At 39.8% G+C, this 22,644-nt stretch overlaps 1 long non-coding RNA gene across 1 annotated transcript in view; it reads left to right on the top strand.

Annotated features, from left to right (window-relative positions):
* The window catches only part of LOC308197958, a 173,010-nt gene that overhangs the window by 101,590 nt on the left and 48,776 nt on the right, over positions 1 to 22,644 (top strand). The window contains exon 4 of the long non-coding RNA XR_013953476.1: positions 21,316 to 21,493. This is a non-coding gene — a long non-coding RNA (uncharacterized lncRNA). The remainder of the gene's footprint in view (positions 1 to 21,315; positions 21,494 to 22,644) is intronic.

A 22,644-nucleotide genomic window follows, 5' to 3' on the forward strand; every position in this document is an offset into this window, starting at 1 on the left:
TTCCTTGGCTTTGTGTTCACTCGGACCTTCCCCATGTAGATCTGTTATTCGCTTCACCACTATGAAAAGGTTCTGCAAAATATTCTCTTTTCCTTAATGACTGGAAAAGGATTTGCAGTCTCCTCTTCATTGAGCACTGTATGTGCTGATTTAAATCATACTTTGATAGATCTCTGAATGGAATGAGTAATTAAGTGCTTCTGCACAAGCTTTGTAATAACCAGTAACATCAAAGGATAGTAATAAACCAGAAAATAAACTAATAATTAAACCAATAAATCATTTAAACTTCAGTGGATTAGAAACTCCTTTGAAAATAAGCATGTGCACTAGCCAACATCTAAATGATGGACTTTGTCCAAGAAACTCATATGATGCTGAACAGAAGATGCACAAATGTCCATTGCACAAAGAGATTAGTCTTGGTGGTTTATGTGATAAGAAATGCATACTCAGGAAGGCAATAACACTACTGAGCCTGCTCTTAGAGGTTTCTTGATCAAACCCTTCCAGCAGCTGCTCTGTGCATTGCTGGTTTCTCCTTTGAAGTCATCTTTGCTTACAGGCAGCAACGCGGTGGGCACAGTGAGGGTGGGGTGCTGCAGGCTGGTTTGTGTGCTATCCTGTTTCAAACTGCTGCCTTTGGTCAATCACCAGAAGCTGACCTGAATTATGCTGTCCAATGGATTTGAGGTTGATGACAACATAGTTGAGTCTGGATATAAGACAGCATAGTGAAATATTTCACAGATCTATTCTCTAGAATGATTGTCACGGTGAATTTTACTGCCATTTGATATGATAAAACTGAAAGCCTAACAGGGGTTACCATATAGTGTTCAGCAAAAATCTTAAGCAACATATCAGGAATTTAATTTGGTATGCTTGATTTTCACAGTGAAAACTTCTTCTTTTAAAAAAGAATATTATGGTGTTGGTATTCCAAAGTTGACATTGTATCTACAAGTAAAAGCTGTGTGTTATGCAAGACTCCAGTAACAGGATAAATATTGCTAAGTACTGCTTAGAGAATGAAATGCAGAACTGCAGTACACCCACACACAAATAAAAATACTATCTGCTGAGAGCTCTTTATTGTGTATAGCAGAGACTTATAAATGCACATTTAAATAAGTGATTTGTATCACCACTTTATCTTATGTTTAGATCTCTGAATGTAGAGAAATCAGAGCCTCATGAGCTCAGTTCATTTCGAGATATCCAAATAATTTTCACACTGTGCTGCGCAGGAAATGAAATTGAAAATCTTTCAACTTTCTTAGGATAATTTATCAAGATTATGTATTTTGGGGTTCACGAATGATCCCAGATATGATTTCAAAATTAAAAAATAAAAATAAAAAATAAAGCAGTGCCAGGTTAACAAGTAATGCAACATAAGGTATATGGTGGCAGCCAGAGGTGATATTTTGGTATATTTTGTTGAAACAGATACGGTTAAATTCAGGACAAAATTTTCCTGATAAATGAGCTGTTCCAAGATACATATTTAGCATGTAGCCTGGCTGGCTTGTTCTTGTTAGTCACTTACTATAGACCTACTCAAAGAGATTCTTTGGTTTCTTTATAAGCTAAATGTGCTTTCCAGTCTCTTCTACAGTAACTCTAGAGCTTGTAGGCTTTGAGACACAATTTTAGGATGGTCATAAGGACTCTGTAAATAAATTTGTCTGAAAACAATAAATAGAGATGTTCAGTTATGTTTTCTGCTGTTTGTTTTTTGCTCCATCAGTGAAAAACTGTAAGCACTTCCCATGGCTGCATTGTCTACAAGTCATTTTGCAGTTTGGTGCTTGCTTCTTTTCTTTGTGACTTCTCCATTTGATATATATATGCACCTTTTCTAAAAGTCTGTGAGTGGGATTTCAATGTCAAACACAATGAAGCAGCTATTTAAACTGTAGATTTTTCTCTCTTTTTTTTTTTTTTTTTAAGAAAAAAGGAAAAGAAAAAAGAAAAAAAAAAGGCCAAAAGTTCAAGATGAGTTTGCAGTTCTAGTTTCTATTCCTTCAGGTCAGTGTCTACGTTTCTTTAAAATGTATGTGTTTACTCTGGCATTCGTCTTACAAAATTTGTCTTTAATCAGCTAGTGCTAATATATAGAGTATAATGTAAGTGAGTGTAATTTTATTTAGCAACTAAAAATGGTAGTCTAGGAAAGCAAAAAGGAGGATTTATTCTCTGTAAAATATATATATATACTTATACTGTATTCTGTACTTCATAAAGTAGGAATATCTGAAGAACAACGAATGAACAAAGATGTTCATAACTGCTCGAAAGAAAATAGCAAATCAACCCGTATAACCTCTCAAAGAAAAATGTCCTAGTACAAAACTGTTCTTTTTTAGCTGTATCCACAGATGTGTGTGGTTTTGTGGCAGAAGGCTCAATTATTGTGCCCCTTTTTGGTGATCAAGTCCATGCAGGGTGAGGATAATGGGTAACAAAGATGATGACTAGAGCAAATATATATGTGCATATTGAGTTATTAGAAACTATTAAGAAACAGATACTTTAAAAAATATGAAATCATGAGTGTGTCACAAATTAATATATTTCAAAGTAAAATTCTTAAAAACCTTTCAGATAAGAAAAAGGGTAAATTCATTCTTAATCTTTCCTTTGAAAATTTCAACTTCCTGAAAACTATAAAATGTATGACTTAGATTATGAAAAGAAAAAAAAAGAAGGGTATCCTCTTAAAGAACTTTTCAGGTAAAATGCCTACAGAAATCTGTACGACTGATTGGAAGCCATGATAGGAAAATAGTTTATGGACAAAATGTCCATAATGTGAAATGTCCATAATGTGTCCAAAATGTCCATAATGTGAAAAAATAGGTGATGAGCAGAAGGTTAGACCCCAAGTTCAGAGGAGCAGGAGCTCTCCTCTGGCAGTGTGATGGTGAGAAAAGGATGGCTTCATTCTCATGGGTGCGAAGCAGAAACCTTCAGCAAGTGCTTAGAAAAGTTTTTTGGTAGTCCTGTCCTGTACTAGAAGGCACTGGGGATGATGAGGAGAAAAAATGTTCCCTGGGAAGCAAGAGGAGAGAGTGGCCGGTGCCCTCAGGAAAATGGATGGAGGCAGGGCATAGGCTCTCCTGTGTGTCTGACGCAGGGATATTTGTGCTGTGGCTATGAATGTAGCTTTGCTGCACAGTGATAGTGCTCTGTTACACATCTAACTTGGGAAAGGTGCAGGCTTACTTGTATATTTTCTAGGATATGCAGGTGAACAGATACGCATCAGATACGTCACCTAATCTTCTAAACAGAAACAGGAAAACCATACATAAAGCATGGCTTGTGAGAACAAAGCTCCCTTTCCCTACTGGAGAGGAATTATCTTTGGTGTAGCAGCAGGGCAAAACATGCCCCAGGCTGCACTGCATGGTGGTAGGCCCTGAATACAACTGGAAGTGCCTGCAGTGGTTACAGGTGGCCCTGTCAGCCAAGGAGACCGCGGGGCTCCCCAGGGTGCCTGCCACCAGCTGAGCACCCACAGAGCTTTCCTCTCTTGGGCGTGTGGTGCTGCCAAAAACTGGCAGGCCTTTGCGTTGGATTACCTGACTCTTCTGGTTCCTGAATTGCTAGCCTATGCCTCCGGCATGGTGGCTTTCTAGAAGGATGGTCAAGCTGGCACGTGAGCAAAGGGTAACGTGCTCTGTGAAAAGAATTGAATCCCTGCCAGGGGACGGGTTTAAGTTGACATGACAATTTGGGGATTAAGCAGCTGTCTGCTAACACTTTCGGTGGTTTAAAATGCATCTTCTACCCTTAATTTTCATGTCCTGGGTCCTTCAGTACTGCTATTAAGAAAAAGTTAAATTTAGCTTTGTTTTGGTCCATTATAAAAGTTGCTGTTTCCTTGATGTTTGTGTTCTTCTAAATGAGATCAGCCCTGTGAGATCTTCTAAATGAGATCAGCCCTGCTGTACAACTGGGATTACACCAAAAGAAAGAGGGGAGAAAAAGGATGAGACGTCCCCTGCGTGTCTCCTGAGGCGTACAAGCCCTTCCTCCTCCTCCTCCTCCTCCTCTGAGAGAGGCAGTGGATGAGGGGGTTGCGCACTGCTGGGGAGGGAGCTGCCTGCAAGGGGCTGGGCTGCGCCTGGGCCCGCTGCTCCCGCAGATGCCTCGTGTCTGATGCAGAATTAGCAGGGAAGCCAGGCACCCATCAACTGGCAACACCTGATGTCTGCTGCTTGAATGCTTTTGTATATTTGTTGCAGAGCTAGATCTTTCTCCTTGCTGGATGCTGGTTTGCGTGCCAGATTTTGAGCTCTCTTTTCCTCTTTATTTCAATATTAGAGATGTCATAAAGAAGGTTAGTCTAAAATAAAGTGGTTTATTTCTCTTCTTTTGCTTAGGAATGGGTAAGGATGTATGATCAGATTTTTTTTTTCTTTTTTCTTTAGCTTTTATTTAGCATTTTTATTTCTTTTACTTGTGCATTAATGTCTGTTTCAAATTACAAATATCTAAACATAGCTGATGTTGCGTTTCCCATTGACAAATAAAAAACCTGCAAGGAAACAGTATGGCATGATATCTTGTGCAATAGTCATGTACCAGAGCAGCTCTATCAACAGCTGCCTCAGTTTCTGTCACTATTAAATGAAACAAAGCCTTCACTTTTATAAAAGTTTGAAAACCCTAAAGTGCTAGAGTCAACAGCTGTAGTAATGGCAGATTGTATGTGGTTTGTCAACACAAATAACTAGCAGATACTGAAGGCTGTATTGCAAGTGTTGCCCTGGAAACCTACGTACAGCATAATGGGTTTCTAAAATCCACCATGCAGTCAGTTATAGCATCTTACATCAGGAAAAATGAAAAATCAGAGATTTCATCACAGCTTTCAGCCAAAGTAAGCAGAGGGCAGCAGGGCGCGTTGTCCAGTGACAGAGCCCCAACGCGAGCTCTGTGTATTTGGCGTGCATCTTGAACTTCGGACAGACTGTTAAATCCTTTTTATTACAGTCAATCACGTATGGATTTTTTTCTTCATGAATACTCAATGCAGCATATGATTAGATAGGGCAAGTGAGTGCCAAGTCCGGAATTAAGACACGAGCTTTCCTGGCATTGACTGTGAAGCTCGTGTGACCGGCCCCCTGGGAAGGGTTGCAGGGCTCATGGCGTGGGCAGGTGGGTGTCCAGCCTTCAGCCGGGGGCAGCTCTGGGGCAGACCGGTGCTCAGTGCCTGTGCCAGGCTTGAGATTCACCTTGCTGTGTCACTGCTTGCCAGGGCAAGGCGTTGGTGGTGGACTGTTGAAACCGTGGTCATAAGTTTAATGCTTCCTCCATTGTATTTATTTGTTTATTTATTGGTTCCGTCTATCAACCAAGCTATCTGGCACTGTAGGGAGTTCATGTGAAATAAAATGTCTGGTTCTGCAATGAAATCAATGACAGACCAGGAAGAGTTGCCCTTTGTTGGCTCTTCTGCGCCTGTAAGTGGTTTGTTTGCTAGCCAGTGAGGAGAAGACCCACTCGTGGCAAGTTGCTGCATTTGTCAGTATACACACTGCTGTGTGTATACTTTCAGGTGTCTCACACCTCAGGGTGTCCACAGTTTTGCCTCAGATCCCTCAGAAAAAATCTTCTGAGGAAAACAGTAAAAATCTTTGAACAGGAAAGATTGGAATGGGATTGTCCCCTGTGGGATGATGCTAATACATGCATTTTTCCAGTTTTCTTCTCTTTAAATACACAAAGGTGTCACAAGTATCATTAGAAAAACACAGAAATATACCCATTATATAAAAATCAACTTTTCCTAACCAAAACTGTTTAAACAGACTCAAAACATTAAGCTCTATTTTTGTATTTCCATTGCTGTAACTAGGGCTTGACTTCACCCAGTGAAGCCCAGTCCATGGAGAGCTATGTCTCTGATTGCACAGTGCCGACTGGGGTTTCCTTCTGGAAGACTACTGTGTGGTTGCTCATCCACATGACTGAATTGTCATGGGATAAGAGATGGTTTAGTAGTATATAAATGTGTAAAAACTTGTATTTGAAATGGAGTTTTTAGGATGGAAGATTCTTCTGGAAAACTGAATGGTATCGATTAGTAGCCTTAAAATATTTTGAACAATCAGAGTATTTCAGTATTTTGTAACAAAATATTTTATTATAACTACTTTCAAAGCTGTAACAAATAACGGTATTTCTGACTGATTTTGTTTGGCTTGTGAGCTGTAATCTATTGTTAGCAGTACCTTCAGTGGGATATGCACTCCAATGTGAGTCCTTAGCTGTTGAATATATTAGAACTGGAGAAAGACAAAAATATGTTCTTACAAATTACAGCTCCCTAAAAGTAGTGCTTCACTATGAAAAAACACTTGTTAAATTTCAGCTGACTCAGAGTAGCCAGTTTCTGGTCACAGCAATATATCATCAGTGTTTCAGGAGTGCTGAAATTTATTATTTAAGAAATGAAAATGATAATGTTATAACGTTTCAGAGTACTCAAAATGTCATATTCTGCATGCAGTTGTGCTTGGAAATACTTTCTCCAAGCGGGACTTGTCACAGCAAGGAAATTTCCAAGCTAGTTTATCTCTAAATTTGAGCTGTTCTTCAAACACAGAATGTCCTGGAAAGTTAATCAGATTTATTAGCTCTACAAAACGCTGTATTTGCAAAGTGGCTCTTCTGCAGTTGCTTCCTCTCTAATGGAACAGCACATTTTCACATCGCTTTGTTACTGTGACAGTTTTGTTCTAATTATAACTGATCAGATTCGGACACCTTAATAGCTTCGCAACTACTAATTTTAATCAGATCTCTGCGCATGCTGGGAGCATGTCACAGACAAGGTAGTCAGCCCTGCTTATACACACTGCTGCTCAGAGGAAATAAGGAATGTTTAAGACAGGGGAATTACCCAAAAGGCTAATTTGATCCACTGTTTTTATAGACAAAGAGAAACACAAACTCAAGGGGGTAAATGCAGAGGTATACAGGCTGGTATCTGTCATAGTTTGGGAGCCACAGCTGTTTAAAATTGCAGGTTTTCAATGGTAAGCTTCAGCTGACATCACAACAACTGTTATTTTACGAAGCCTAATCCTAGGCAGTATTTCAGGCTGACAAAAGTCTTCTAACTTTGTTTATTCATTGCACCTGTACAGCACCCTCCACACCTGCTGAGTTAAAGTCCTGTTTCTCCCTGCTTTAAAATCTGCTCCAACAGGAAGCAGAAGTTGAGAGAAAGGCAAACGCCTTGCTCAGGAAAGCAGCACATCTTCAGATCCAAGTAAAAGTGAAGCCACCAGATAAACTCTTTTTTTCTTGCACTCAACATTAAAAAAAAAAATCATAATATGTCTGAGTCAGCCGCGGAGAAAAATCATGCAAGTGAATGACAATATAACTCACTACTGACTAGCACTTTTAAGACACCCAGTGTACCTCCTAATTTTAAGGCATTTCAGGTGAAGAACTTAAAACATTCATGTCCCTAGTGAAGGACTGAAGCTCTAAGTAATGTCATTGGGCTGGTATATTTGTTCTCCATCACAACGCATCTCCCCCAAATGTTTTAAATTTGACTCTAGTACAAATAATGTAATAAAGGGCTGACAGTCTTTGTCTAATCAGTTTGCACAACCAGGGATTGTATTTAGTTTTATAGAAATATCAGTTGGCATCCTAATTTTCAGGAGCAGTAACATGCAAGTGTGAAAATCACACCCTCTTCCCTGCCCCAGTCACATAAGCTCCTTTCCAAAGCTTGCTACCTTTGGATAAAGGTCTCCTTAAAATTTTTAAGAGATTTTCCTTATTAAATAATGAAAGAAGAAGGAGGTTTAAGTTACATCTTTTTCCTTTGTATATGACTGCAATGATGTTTTTATATGCAAGATGTTAATATGAAATTTTTACACAGAAATGCTTCCGAGCTCATGCAATTGTCATTCAGTGGAGATGGTGAGTAAAATCTGAGTGCTTGAGATTTACGGGGGTTATTCTGAAGCTGGAGAAAGAATTATGCTGTACAAATTTGGCTCACCAACAAATGATTTGATCTGATTACAAATGCTTGGTGTGAAACAGCCAGTCAGACTGGCCAATAAGCTATACTGGAAGAAATTGTTGACGTAGTGAAATATATCATCAGTCACTCCTGAGCAAATAGAGCTCACGCTAAGGAGAGAGGCTGCTAATCCCAAAACTTCCACCATCTTTCAAAGTTTCCCTGCAGAGGGACCAGTGCAATGCAGGAATCTTGCCTAGCAAGAGATGCAGACAAACAATAAAAAGTTTGGTTTTGCCTTGTTCAGTTACAGAATCAGACGCAGGAAGGATTCCTAGGTCACCTTGCCCTTTCTTTTTCTGATATGGAACAATCTCTCTCTTTTAAGAGACATTTACTGGTCTCTGGCTCTTCTTTTAAGTACATTGTATTTAAACGACTTTCTATAAATAAAGGAATTGCAGGCATTGATTACTTTCAAGCTGCAGAGGCACTGTGAGCTGTGATGCTGACATCTTGCTGTGACAGAGCAGTGTGCCATACTCCAGTGGTGCTGACAGAGGCCCGTCTGGTCCCCGCAGGGGCCGGGTACCACTGCCATGTGCAGGGCACATGGCGGGGATGTGGCGCTGGGTTTGTAGAGCAGGTCTTTTCAGGACACGCGGGCTTGCTAAAAAGTAGACCTCCTTTAGGCTGACCCTTTTGTAATAGCTTCCAGGAGATGGCTGTGAGTCAGAAGGAAATCCAGAAAGGCCCATGTAGCAGGGTGCCTTTTCATGCTGGAAAGCATGAAGTCATGGGTGACTTCATGGCCATGGAAAAAGTCAGTATCCCTGCAAGTAGGAGGTGATGCCTCTGCTTTGCTCCTGAAGGTCTCTTCTTTCATTAGCATATCCTTCAGTAACACTCAAAGTTATTTTTACATTGTAATTTGTAGTTCTGTTGGTTGGATTTGTTTGGGTTTTGTTTGTTTTGTTGTTTATTTTTCTTCCAGATAATTCTCTAAATTTGAGTGCTGGCCAGAATCACAATCCTTAAAAGAATTTTGTCCATGTATAGGAAAAAGCTGCTTCTCCTTCTTTTCCAGATTTCTAATGGAATTAATTCATTGCTAGAGGGATTTATTAGGCCATTAATTAGCTTCTTACAAGTATCATGGCTCATTTACATTTCTGATTATGACACTTCCCTGTGTGCCTTTTGAACTTTTGTGATTCTGTAATTGCTTGGCTAAATAGTTCAGACTGGGAGCCCCACCACACATTCATTGTGCATCTAAATTTCTCTTTCTACTAATTATGAGACATAAGCATGTCAAGGATATAGGGCAAGCCTGTATATGGAAGATCTTGCTTCCAAATACACCAAGGGTAAATGTTCCAGTAAGGAGAAGTAATACTCTAGAGTGCTGCAAGTCTGTATTTATTAAAAATAAATAAAAGAGAGAAAATGAATAAGAGGAAATATGACCATAGCCAATAAAGAAACTGCTCTGCAAAGATGTCTGAAATAACAAATCTGAGAACACAACCCTGGAAACTTAGCAGGCACTAAAACAGAAACAAGTTGTCAGACTGATTCAATGTTTAGTGGTGATTCTTAACACAGAACAATTAGATCCAAATTCTTCTCGCAAATAATTAAACACTTGCATGTCACATAGTAGTGAAACTAACTTGTAAGATCCAACAAGAAAAGTGTAGTTATGCTGAACTTTGAGTACAGTTCTCTTATCTTCAGTCTTCCATCATACCCTTTGCTGCTTTATTAAAAAGATGCTGAAAGGACTATTGTCGGAAAATAAATAAACAAACAGTCCTGCACTATATGCAGAAGCATACAATGCAGAAATTCAAAACAAATGTTCCAATCCAACATATCCATTTGGATCTTATGGCATATGCTGTCACCAATGGCAGTCAGGGTTTTGACACCATTAAAATGTCAAGTAAATCTTATCTGTCTTCTATGTTAGGGAAAAGTGGGGAAAAAAACGTTAGCTTTTTTTTTCCATCATACTGGACCTCCTTTATATTTTACACATACTTGCCTTGGACAGGTCCTTATACAAATGCAGTGGGTATTCACTTCTAGATTTAAACTGCTAACTTGTATTTTTGCAGTTGTTAATTTTTGTATCATTTAGTCAGAATACTGTTTTGGTTTTCCCACCATGGTTTGAAGTCATTCCTTCTCCCAGTTTCCAAATACTTAGCTTTTTTAGGAAGGCATTCGAACACCTTCTTCAGAAGTTGCACTTAGAGTCAATAACTATCTTAGTCATTATTTGGTTGGTGTGGTTAGCAAAATTAGTGTCATGAATAATAGCAGTCTTACAACTGATAGAAATACTCTGGAAAGCATTTCATGTTTTTATGTATTCAGTGTAATTTAGTGTAAATACAGTACTTCATAATATATTAATGAAAGACTCTCATGATTTCTATTAAGAAAAATAAGTTGGCTGTACCTTGGGGAAAAAAAAATGTATTACTGTACTGTGTGGCTTTTTTCTAAGTGTAGCTTACTTAAGACAGCAGAACGAGATGAAACTGCACTATAAGAAAAAAATAAGACAAATGAAGTATAACCTCTTTTTTTTTGTTGTTGTTAATTATCCATGTCTTTGTTAGCGTCCTTGAGTGAATGAGTGCATATGCACAGAAATCGTTTTCAGTCGCATATAAGCACTCATTCTGTAAAGCCATACCAGAGTGATAACCAAACAACTGTACCTGTATCAGTGCTTCGTGGATGGGGTGCTAGGGCCCCTGAGTGACTGCACCCTGCGTAGTGCTGCTCCCTCATGAATGCTGTCATGCAGATGTACACAGAGACTCGTGGTGTCATGTCACTTCTAACAAATCTTTCACATTTGTGTTGGGAGGAGGATGTAGTACTGTAGTGATTATTGGTTTAGCTTTTAGTAGCAGGAAACGAACAGTATGTATCTTTATCTTAGGGATATGAATGTGAGCATTGATTGGCTCAGATAGGCTGTTTCCTTTCTTTAGGTCTAACTATAACACATTAGATCAATCCAAGATTTCTTGCCTAGTTCTTAGTGGTATTCTTCATGGTTCTAATGGAGAGATGTTGCATCCTTGATATTCGTGCTTCAATCACTGATATTTATTCTTCGTAGGGCATTATTGACCTGATATAGGTTAGGCTGTGTATCACCTGTAATTATGATTTATGCAGTAGTAAAGTGTCTTATTTTTGACATTTTTCTGTTTGAATATTGCTGTACATCGAGTTTTAAGTATTTTATTTTCTTTTAATAGGTTTATATTGAACTGTCTCCACCAAACTTCCGCTATCGATTCTGTTTTTAATATGAACAACCTATACATTGTACTGCTCAGTTGGTGCTGGTGGTAGCTTTTGGGTCTTTCAAAGATTGGTAACCATACTTCTATTCTGTTAAGCGTCTTAAAGGTTTGATTAAATGGGTACTGATAACCAGAACAAGACAAGTGCAGCATAGCCTGCCAGTAATTCAACAAGACCATTAGGTTATTTGAAGAAATCAATACCTCAATTTATATGACTGAACATGTTAAGAAAAAGGCTAGGTGCTGCTGAGTACTTGTACAACTGAATAGCAATAAAAATGTTAAAAGAAAATCAAGATATAGGTTTACCAAGTAAGCCATCTATACCCAGGAACGTTAATAGCACGTCTGAATGTCACAGCTTGGTCTGCTGATATCAGCTGCTTTATGGATGTATTTAGTATTACAATGTTTAGAGAATGTTGTGTGGCAGCATGCAATATACTTGTAATATTGCACATGACCAGAGTAATTTGCAGTACTTGTTTAGAAAGCAGGGAGGGAAAGAGAGAGTTTATTAAGATGTGGAAGAGAGTTTTAATTCTTTCCTGAGATTTCCAAAAAAATATTATCCTGAATTCAAAACCACTATAATGCTATGTGACCAGCCCTCACCTCACAGTTTTGCCACTCTGACACAAACATAATACTAAAAGGCCATAATTTTCAGACCAGCTGCAACTCTTGCTGAAGTCAATGGAGGCTGCAGTGGTTTGGCACCGCTCAGATTCATAACCATTCGTGGCATTGAGAAAATAACTATCAGTGGAAAAATTGTAAATTAGAAAATCTCCAGGTTGTTGCTATTAATGGAGTTAATGATCTCTCCGACAAAGTACAGTGCAGTAAATACAGAATTGCTCTGTGACTGAGATAAGAGATGAGGATTAAATAAATGTTACTGTGGCCAAGAGACTGAATTCAATGCGACTAATATCCAGTGATTTGTTAAGTGTAGATTCAAATGCATTCCTTTTTATACAAAAGACCAGTGTATGATTTCAACAGTCTTCAAATATGTTTTTTAAGCTTTCTTCTTGGGAAATCAATTCAGAGGCTTGCAGTTCAAATTTACACGAAGAAAAAAGGGCCAAATTGTGCTGTCATATATAGGTACAAATTTCTTTGATCCAATTTACTTTGCTCTGAGTGGATTTCTTTGACTAAACAAGTAGTACTGAGAAAAAGAAAGGATTTTATAAATCTAATTACCAATTCTATTACTGTCATTTTCCTTCCACGTGGTGTTAGCCAGGAAATGCGACAACTGTCTCTCTGGTTGGCACCCTGCAAGTAGTGTCCTGCTTTCCTCAGCCATGCTGCTCACTGAGGTGTGTTGTATCAGGCTAGAATTCAAACCTTGGCGCTTTCATGAGCTCCTGCACATATTCATCATTAATACAGAGAAGCCAGTGATGTTGGGAGGGTTTATCCCCATGTCAAGTGTTTTCTATCAGCTGGCTGGAGGCCTACAGGAAGCGCTGGTGAAAGGGCTGTTTCGGTTTGAAGATGCTGAACTTGGTGCTGAGGGACTGGTTTGATGCATGCCCTGTTTCAGACCTGAGCTCAAATGCAGCCCTTTGTGTGGCTTTAAAAATGCAGTTGTATTCTCCCCAGTCCCTGTGATTGTCCTTCATTTTATTTTGTTAGCTTCAGCCCAGACTTGAGAAAAACCTTTTCAGGGAAAGCTTCCAACTCTGCATGCATAATCTTCTGCATTTATGTTCATCTGAGCTATGCTTATACTATATTTCATCACAGAAGAGCGGGCAATTAAAAACACAATTAATTTCTTGTTAATTGAATATTTTCTGAATACTTCACAAACCTGGATGATTACCAAAAGCAGGCAAATATTTCGAACTGTTAGCCAGCAACTAAAAGCACCAGAAATAATCATCTGCACAATTTCTTGTCTGTCTGTGTAACACAAGACAGACCCCTGTCTCCAGTTGGGGAGGGTATGAAGGCCTGGGCCTTTGGATGGATTGTGTTGCATATTTACGGGATGTTTTCTGGGCCTTCCTCCATTTACTTCTGGAGTGCGGTGGAATTCTGCTCCAAATCTGCTTTTGAGGAGCTGCACGTGACACCCAGCAGCTCAGCAGAGCCCTCCCTGCACTGTTGCCAGTGGGAGGCAAAGGAGGGAGCGCAGAAACACCTCCGTCTTCCTGCTGGGAGGGCATCTGAGGGGCTCGGAAAAGACGAAGCAAGGTGTGGGTGCTGGTGGATGCTCACCATCTGGAGATCACACACCAGACTTGAAGAAGGGCCTGTATTCCTCAGGTTGTTTTGTTGTTCTATTTTATTATTATTTATTTATGGTTCAGGTAGACCTGAATCAAGAGGAGCAGTGTCAGAAATGTGGGAGAGCTGGCAATCAACTGCTGAGTCCAGAAGGAGCTAGCCAAGAGCTGTCAGAAAGTAGGGAAAGCCTGCCTGGACTGTCTCCAAAGAGACTTGAGACTAAAAGCAGCAAAGCTATCTCAGTACATCGCTGGAATGAACTTGCAGCATGGCAGTATGCCCAGGTTAAAGATGGCATCAGGACTCTGTTGTGATCCATCTGCAGTAAATTGAATGTGTACTCTGATGCAAAAGCATGGTGTGTCCTTCTCCAGAAGGAATCACTGTCCTTCGCCCAGAGATCTGCATTGTGCAGTGGATGCTGTAAAATGACCTTGTATGAAATATTCCCAAGTGTGTGTTTCCCATGTGGCAGTAGAGGCAAATGCCATAAACGTGGCCTTATTTATGTCTTTTCTGTTAGAGAGACATTGGTATAAGATAGCAGATGTTTTTATGTGTCCTATCTGCTCTGAAACCAAGATAAATGTTGTGTATTGGCTAGTGATTTTTGTAGACAAAGTTCTTTTGTTATCTCTACATCTCAATTAGCCCAGAAGAACAAGGTTTGGCTTAGTCCCTTGCCAAGAGCAAGAAAGAAGAAAATACTTCTTTGCCTCCCCAGCTTTTCTCATCTCAATCGCTTAAGGCCTTGTCTTCCTGACAGGCAGCTGTTGCCTGCTCTAGTACCCCTATCAGTCTCACAGGCTGTAGATGATAGCAGAGCCTTCTGGAAGCCAGCAAGTGAAGCTTTGGCCATTGCTCAAATAGAAAATCATCCACCTATGTGCCTGTGTTGGGTCTTGCCAGTGTATAGTCAAGGAACAAGTAGCTTATTTCAAAATCCTATCTTATTTTGTGTATAGTAAACATTTAAACAATCCAAAGAGCAATCCAAAGAGAAATGATCCTCTGCTGCTTGCTAGCTTCAAATAAATCTCCAGTAGCACTGATAAAATAAGGAAATCTTTTTTTTTTTTTTTTGCTTAAATTGTTTCAAAGCAAGTTAGTAGATTTTATTTTATCCTATAGGTAACATGAAATTTCAATCATACCGCAGTGCTTGGAATCTAATATTCAGCTCTTTCACATCACTCGTTACCTCCGTGAGCCTCACAGAATGATTTTTGAAAAGCTTTGTTTTTAAACCTTCAAAGGACAAATATGTCTTTAGTAGCATTTAATGAATTCAAAATATCCTAGAGAGAAAACGCTTGCTGTACTGCTGGCTCTAGTAACTGTGTTGCTTCCTCTGGGACGTTAAAAAACAGCACCTCACAGTGGGTGGGATGGGAAAGGCTTTCAGAGATTCTCCTCGCTGTAAATATGACTTGTTCTGTCTCTTCCCTTTTGTTTTTGTTCATTGAGTGACTGCAGCCTTTGTTACCCAAGTACTGTGCAGGGATTTGGAGTTGTTTTGAGATTTGACCAGGAGGACTTAGTAGATAATTAGCCTGAGGGACAATTCCTAATTGCTCAATGTCACTGTAAAAGCAGGAACGGGGGGGGGGGGGGGGGGGGGGGGGATGAAATCCCTGGTGTTGACACATTCAACTATTATGTCCTGCCCATACCTACCTGCCCAGCTTCCAAGCCTCTCATCCTCCTTTTCATTCTTCTCTTTTCCCTAATCTCTACTCCCATAAGGATATTTCATGTATATTTTTTTAAACATTTGCACACAAACTACCAGGAATCTTTAAGCTGTGTTTCTCAAAGGATCAAAAATCACAGAACTGTACCTAGCACTAAGTGCACTGAGCATGCAGAGTAGCTAGCTTTGCTGGCTGGAGGACCCCAGCTGTTGGTGGGGTTGGAGCTGTTACACGTGTGGCTCGGCCACAAGTTGCTGCTGCTGCAGCCCAAACTCATCCATACCTGCTCAAATGAGCAGTGTTCTCCCATTAATACATCAACGTTGTGGAAAATTATCACCGCCAACAGAAGTGGTCAGCCCAGATGTAAACCAGGCTTTCTATAAATGCTGGTCAGTCTTATTTATTTTCCCCTCACCAAGACGGGGGTTTGACCCAGCATTATCTGGATCTGGCTCAAGTTAAATAACTGAACTAGGATCAGATGGGCTACCTAGAAAGAAACTCTCTAACTAGTCTTCACAGCAATGCATGTCCAGATGTATCTTAATTTTCCGGAGGATAAATATCTTTATATGTTGCCATTTGCCAGATGATTGAAGTCAGTATTTTGTTGTAAAAATGCATAGAAGATTCAGTGTGGCCTTTATGGGTTTTGTTTTGTTTTGGGTGGAGGGAGGTGTATTTTTTTTCTTACTTTGTCACCTCTTTAAACTCTACTGCTAGGAAAACATCGGTGCTCCAAACTATAATGTTGTTGTGTTTTTTTTTTCTTCTGTATTGATTAAAATGTTTTTCAGCAGTAGACAATAATTTTTTGCCTTTTCAGAGAGAGAAACAGAGGTACAGTCATCTGAAAACAGTGTTAACCAAAATGACCTCCTGGGAGGCAAAATACTATACAGAACATTGCTGCCCTGTTCCTCAGTTGAGATAGCTATGCAAGACCTTTGAAATCCTTAGTGTCAAAAGAGCAAATGACATTCAAATAGTTTGTTCAACAGCATTCAGTTTAAATTTAACCTTGTAAATGGTGTACTGAAATCACTAGCTTGGAATTTGACTCACCTAATTTTATACTCTAAAATGCTTGTCTCTCATCTAGTGCTGGGAATAGCTTTGCTTACAGGACCATAGCTGTCATGTCTCCAACAGCTTTTATTGGCTAATATTCAAATTTTATTTCTTTAGTTAAATATTCTGGTTAAACATTATGTATGGGCACACCTCATTCAACCAGATATAGCCATACGGATTAGCTACTTTATGGTTAAGCAGCCTACTCCTATCAAAGAAGAAATGGAATTCACTGAATTAATACAAATTCCTTGAGGCAGTGGATGTGTCTGAACAATAAGAAGGGGAACCAATCCTGTTATATTATGATAGTTCAGAGACCTACAAGTGTTGCCCTTTTCTGTATGGTAAAATCCACATATGCATTTTAAGGTAAATGGAACTTCTTTTTGTGATGGATAGATGATGGGAATTATTGATGTGTCTGTCTAATGTGCTATTCTCTTGGCAGACAGCCTAGCCTTTAGAGGATGACTGAGAGCTCTCATATGTTGTTAGTGTTTTTTGCAAGTGTTCTCAAATCGCATACAAACAGACTGACTCTTGCCCTGCAAGATGCATGTAACAGCATTGATCTCAGTGGATGGTGCTCACTTCCAGCCAGGAGAACACTGGGCCCAAATCCTTTAAACCCACTGCATGGTTAAGTAAGCTTTGGTCCTAAGAGGCATATTTCACCTGCAGTCTTGCAGGAGTGGCTGCTGTAGAAGGCATGTTTCACTCATGGTATGCCGTAGGTTTCTGTGCCTATTCCTAAAACACTAAATAAGCATTCTTATATCCATGTCAAACAGTGCATCTAAAGTTGCAGCTAGGTGAAGCAGGTGGGACTGCATAGCCCTTGTACTTGTAAAGCACATTATACCATTATTCAATGCTCACCAGCCAAGCAAATGCTTTGGACTCCTCTCCTCGCATCTCTTGTGACAGGATGTACCAGGATAAAAAATATATTAGTAGAACACCAACAGCTAACTTTTCGTGTAGATGTGGTCCTTGAATACACTCTAAATGAGCAAGCCTACTTCAAAATACACCTTTACTGAACAAAAACTACACGTAGAAATAAAGAGCAAACTTCCAGACATCCTTACCAGCACTCAGGGTATCAAAGCGTGTATTATTTTCCTCCCTCACATCTTCATCTAACTAGGCCTAAAATGAAACAGCACTGAATTTAACGGAAAACTTGAGGAAATACAGTGACTGACTTAACCACTTGCAATATTATAAGCACAGCCATGGGCACGATGACTCCAGGAAGACTGGTGGCAAAACTACTGTAAATTACACACTCATAATTTCCTCAACCAAAAGCTGTCTGTTTTAATGTTCTGGCCACTCATGACTTCTTGAGATGGTATGATTGGCACTTCTCTCTGGGAATTCTTACACCTCTGACAGATTCTCTACCCTAGTATCCATTTCTTCTGTCTCATTAATCATACCGCTCTTCAATTTAATCTAATGGGCCCACAATGCATTTGGGAATCCCTGCCAATACTTTTCTTTCTCTTTTTGAGAAGCATGATTTGTGTAACCTTCAAGAGTACTCTTGACATTACTGAAAGCTCAGTTTTATACTTGGAATTTATGGGTGGGGATGTGCTGAGGCTTTCTTTTTCCTCTGTTACTAATGGTTGCTATTGCCATGTGTGGCAATATCCCTCTTGCACTTTATATCTTCAGATTTTTCCCATGGGTGTAGATAAAGTCATCAAGCTATCTCTGACACGTGCAGGTCTACTGCTTGTTCCTATCAGGCTGTGTGACAGAGGTGGAGCACATGCTCTAGAAAGGGCACCTTACTGGTGCTGAGTAGAGCTATGTCTGCGACACAGGAATCATTCATATCTCTGCAATGTTTCTATGATCCTTCTTTTCCCAACTCCTTTTCAAAGTGTTTTCTGTGGGATTGTTCATGATTTTTAGCTTTTTATAGTCTTGAAGTGGTGATATGCCAAACCTAATGCATCCCTTTCAATGTCTTCATTTTTCTCTAGCTACAGCAGTTCTTGACTAAGTCACTGCTTGTTCATATTGAATCTGACAAAGCTAGAGTGAGCTGTGAATTCTTCCTCTAAGGACTAGATTTCATGAACCACTCCAATCGGCTTGCTGAAAAGCTGAAGCTTCTGCAGGCGACACTAGTATGGGTGTTACCTTTTTTAATGGGGTCAGCATTTCTAGGAACCAGCACAGTACTCTTGAAATAGTATTTTATCCTTATGCCTTAGGGCATAGGAATACTTATAACTACCTTTTACTTATGGAAATAAAAATAAACTTAAAAACAATTGATTTACACTGAAATACAGGCTTGAAGATGCTTGAGCAAGCTTGACTGTCATCAGTCTACTGCAGTCCTTGAAATTTTGCTGCTAAATATAAATGCCATTATAGGAATGTGACTTCTTCTCACTGGCGTGGGATCATCCCTGTTCCTGTCATGGAGATAATAGGAAAAGAACTGCTACTGCTTTTGCTTTCTAAAGCACTTCACAGCTATTACCTACAAACAACTCTGAGATGCTTAAGCTCATGTTATATGTGAGGGAAAGCTAGATGAGGAACAGATGTTAATCAGTTTACATGGGGACACACCATGGAACAGACCAAACAAAAATCATTGAGTTACATTCCTGTCCTGGAGACACCTGTCCTCCTTCTGGATGAAAGAAAACAGTGATTTGAAATGCCACAGCTTGTGGAGAATAGCGGAGTCAAGCTTCCTGCTTCATCTAACCATGAATTTCTGTTATAAATAGGAGGGAACATAGCTCCTCCTCAGCTTATAAAAAGAGAAAGAATGATTCCTGCTCTGTTTCTAAGAACAACTATTTGAGCTCCATGGCCCCAAACCTCCTCCTAGACTGCTAAAGGAGACTCCTTTCAGCTAGGTCAGTCTAGATCCTTTATTGAAAATAAACTATAAAATAAACTATAGTTTAAGAGCAGCCCTACTTGGCAGGGGGGCAGGGAAAAGACTAATTTTCGCAGGCTTTCACTATTTCTCTGAGCTTTGTCTGTAAACTGAAAGATTAACACTGCAACCTCCAGTTTGGAGCTTTGAATTTTATTTTAACAATTCGCTTCCCTCTAAAATGACATGTGGGTGATCAGGCTCCCCGCCTCTGAAGGGAAACAAACAGCAGGATGTTGATTGCTGACAGCTCCATGAAAACAGCAATTTCTCTGAAAGGGTCAGGGGAGGAGGCATGTCCATATAGTACAGGGCACTTAGAGCTGAAATACTGTCCATTCAGCTACATATTATGAGAGGTTACTATTTGGTATCAGAAGTACTTGAGAGGTGCACAGATTTTGTATGAAGGCCAAAAGTAGATAAGAGAACAAGCCAGGCAAGGAAGGACTGTGGCAAGTTTTTTTTTTTTTTTTTTTTTTTTCCTCCCTGGTATAAATCAGTGTTCCCTGACAGATTTTTGCCTTTGTGTTATCCTTCTCCTTTAATATTTTGGGGCTTATGAGGCTTTGATGCAGCTCAAGAGAACAGGTTGAGCACAAGAGCCCAAGAGCTCCCAAGAGCACAGCCTTGGGAGCTGCTGAGATTTTTGCTCGTTGTCCCTCACTGTGCCTGTAAGAAAAGTGGCAACACCTTCAGCAGTGGACAACACAGATAATTTGGTGCAGTGAGCACCAAAGGTGAAATGTTGGAGAGCTTTAGACTTTAACTAAGCCTTAGTTCAGTAATCCTCCAGGGTAGTGGTGGGCCTTTGGGTGTTGTAGTTTTTAACTTTTCCTTTTTTTTTTTTTTTTTTTGGTCATTAACTGAAGAGACAACATGTATCCTGTCCCGATCAAATTGCTCCATGCTGTGCTGCTTGAAAGCTGTATTCCTCTCATACTTGCATATATTTTTTACATTGTTGCCTCTTTTTTATGTTCATTCCATGACAAAAAAAAAAAAAATCTTGTCCATTTATATTTTATGAAGCTTTTTTATTGGCCTCTCAATATTCTTGCTTCTCATCTGCTTGGCCCTTTCTCTCCTTCACAGACAATGAAATTCCCACCTCAATTTCTGATTAACCAGTTCATTACCTAGGTGTAGTGGCCTGTTGGTTTAGACTGTGTGCTATCAGCTTTCATGCCAACTAATTCCACTAGGAGCTTCAATCTCATGTGTGGGTTTAATGAGAGATGTTTTGAGAGTTTTTTAAAGTTGTTTGGGGAACTCAGTGCATCATTTCGTACGCAGCCTCCAGCATTGTTTCTGAGATGAGCAAGGTACGTGAACGTGAGCAGCGCCCCATTTTCTTCTGTGGGAGAAAGCTCAAAAACTCCTTATTCTGCAATTATTGTTAATGTTCTAGTATAAAACTTAAGTAAAGCCATAGCTAATAAGAATCTCTCATGTACATATTAAGCTTTAAGGGGTATATTTGCCATTCATTTCATGTGTGATTACTCCTCTTTGATATTGATTGGGATTCTGTGTAAAGGCCGAAGAGAGACTGTAAGTGGTAACAGAAATTGAAATAAATCTGTTATGATACATCTTTTAAAGAAACAGGCATTCAAGCAACGCTGCTGCAGCATCCAGCTATCCTGTGTCATTAAGGACTAAAGGATCCTCTGGACAGTTATAATTATGTAGTAGGGTAGTATCATTTTCCATTGCTACACAAAGATATAAAATAAATATTATCAGCTAAAAAATCTATGTAGCAAATATTTGAAATTGGCTACATAAGATGGCCTGCGCTCAGTAACAAACTCGCAACCCACAACAGTGAACTCAGAAAAGACAGCTTGAATGGAGCTTGCAGTGCCTATGAAAAATAATTGGAAATTCATAAGAAAGATGTGCTAGCTCCTGTCTCATACCTCTTAGTGAGCTGTGCTGGAGACAAATTGTGAGAACAGCCAGGTCTGACTGCTTCCTTACGCAACAGGGAAAAAAAATGCCTCTTTCTGTTGACAGACAGCTCAGTGCTCTGTCACTGCAGCGCAGCTGGAGCAGGCAGGGACGGGGATGCCAAAGCGCAGCTCGCTCCTCCTTGCTGCCACCGTGCTCAGGCAACACACACCAGGGAGCCCTTGCTGGGACCTCCTGTCTGTGGGTCTGCATGGCCGTGGGTTGACCTGAACCCTCCCTCCAGGTAAGGCTTTCCAGGATCTATCTTTAGCGATCATTTATACTGTATTTTACTCTCTCCACCCAATTTCTGCATTTACGAGTGCAGCTGTAGGGTTTGTAGTTGTTATTTATAAGTATTTTTCCTAACTGGGCTCAGTGCCCTGATTTTCCTTGCCATGTAGCCACAGCCGTGGTGGTTTAGCACCAATGAGAAGATGGGAGAAGGGAACCAGGGTTGGAAGAAAGGAACCAGGGTTGTTCAAGATAGCTTCAATGCTGAGATAAATACTCACTGATCTCAGCTCGACTTAAGCTGCCCTCCCTGAAAGACCTGCTTCAGAAGCTGCTGCTTCTGCAGGGCCTCAGGGGCCAGCATTCCTCCATTGGAAGGGTGCTTAAACAGCAGAAAACCAGTAACATCCACCCTCAGAAGGAGAAACACAGCAACTGTTGCTTCTGAAGGGCCCTTCTGCTCTGTCCCAGGTCAGTTTTCGGGTGACTCTGCTCTCCTCCTGTCTCATGAAGCGCTCTTGCAGAAGTTAACTCCAGTTTCTTAAGCACACACAGACCAGGATTTGCTTAGACTAAACTTTTTTTTTCCTTTTAAATAGAGTTAATTGCCAATTAGTTTGATCTAATTAATATAGTAATGAATGCAAACTTGCACCTTCCCTAACAACTAATTTCAGAAAACAAATACTTGTTTGTAGTCTTTGCTCATTCTAAGGTAAGCCAGGGTAAAGTGCAAGTATTTGTGGCTTGAAGTGAATGATTGCAAAGGGGATAGTTTTGCATTTGTCATCATGTGTTAACTATTTCATGTTAAATGGCAACAAATTAAATAAACATAAAGGAGTACTGAAACATCTGGCTTTCACTGAAAGCTGGGAGAGGTGTGTTTGAAGGAGAATATTTCTACATGTTGGAAAGCATCAGACAAATGCAAGCATGAGAAGCTGGGGGAGGCAGGGAAGAAGGACTGTGGTATGCTGTACTTTGAAATGTTTACAGCAGTCAGATTATGATTTATTTTAACTATTAAAAGGTTTGTCTGGCTACATAAAAGTGAGATATTGAGTATCATCAAACTTTATTAAAAAAAAAAAGTGAACTTATTCCTGCAGTTAGAATATAGTGTGGTCTCTGAGGTCTTTGCAACACAGTTTGTGTGCT

This window comes from Anser brachyrhynchus (assembly GCF_964034855.1).
Source record: "Anser brachyrhynchus genome assembly, chromosome: 7".
NCBI classification, from domain to species: domain Eukaryota; kingdom Metazoa; phylum Chordata; class Aves; order Anseriformes; family Anatidae; genus Anser; species Anser brachyrhynchus.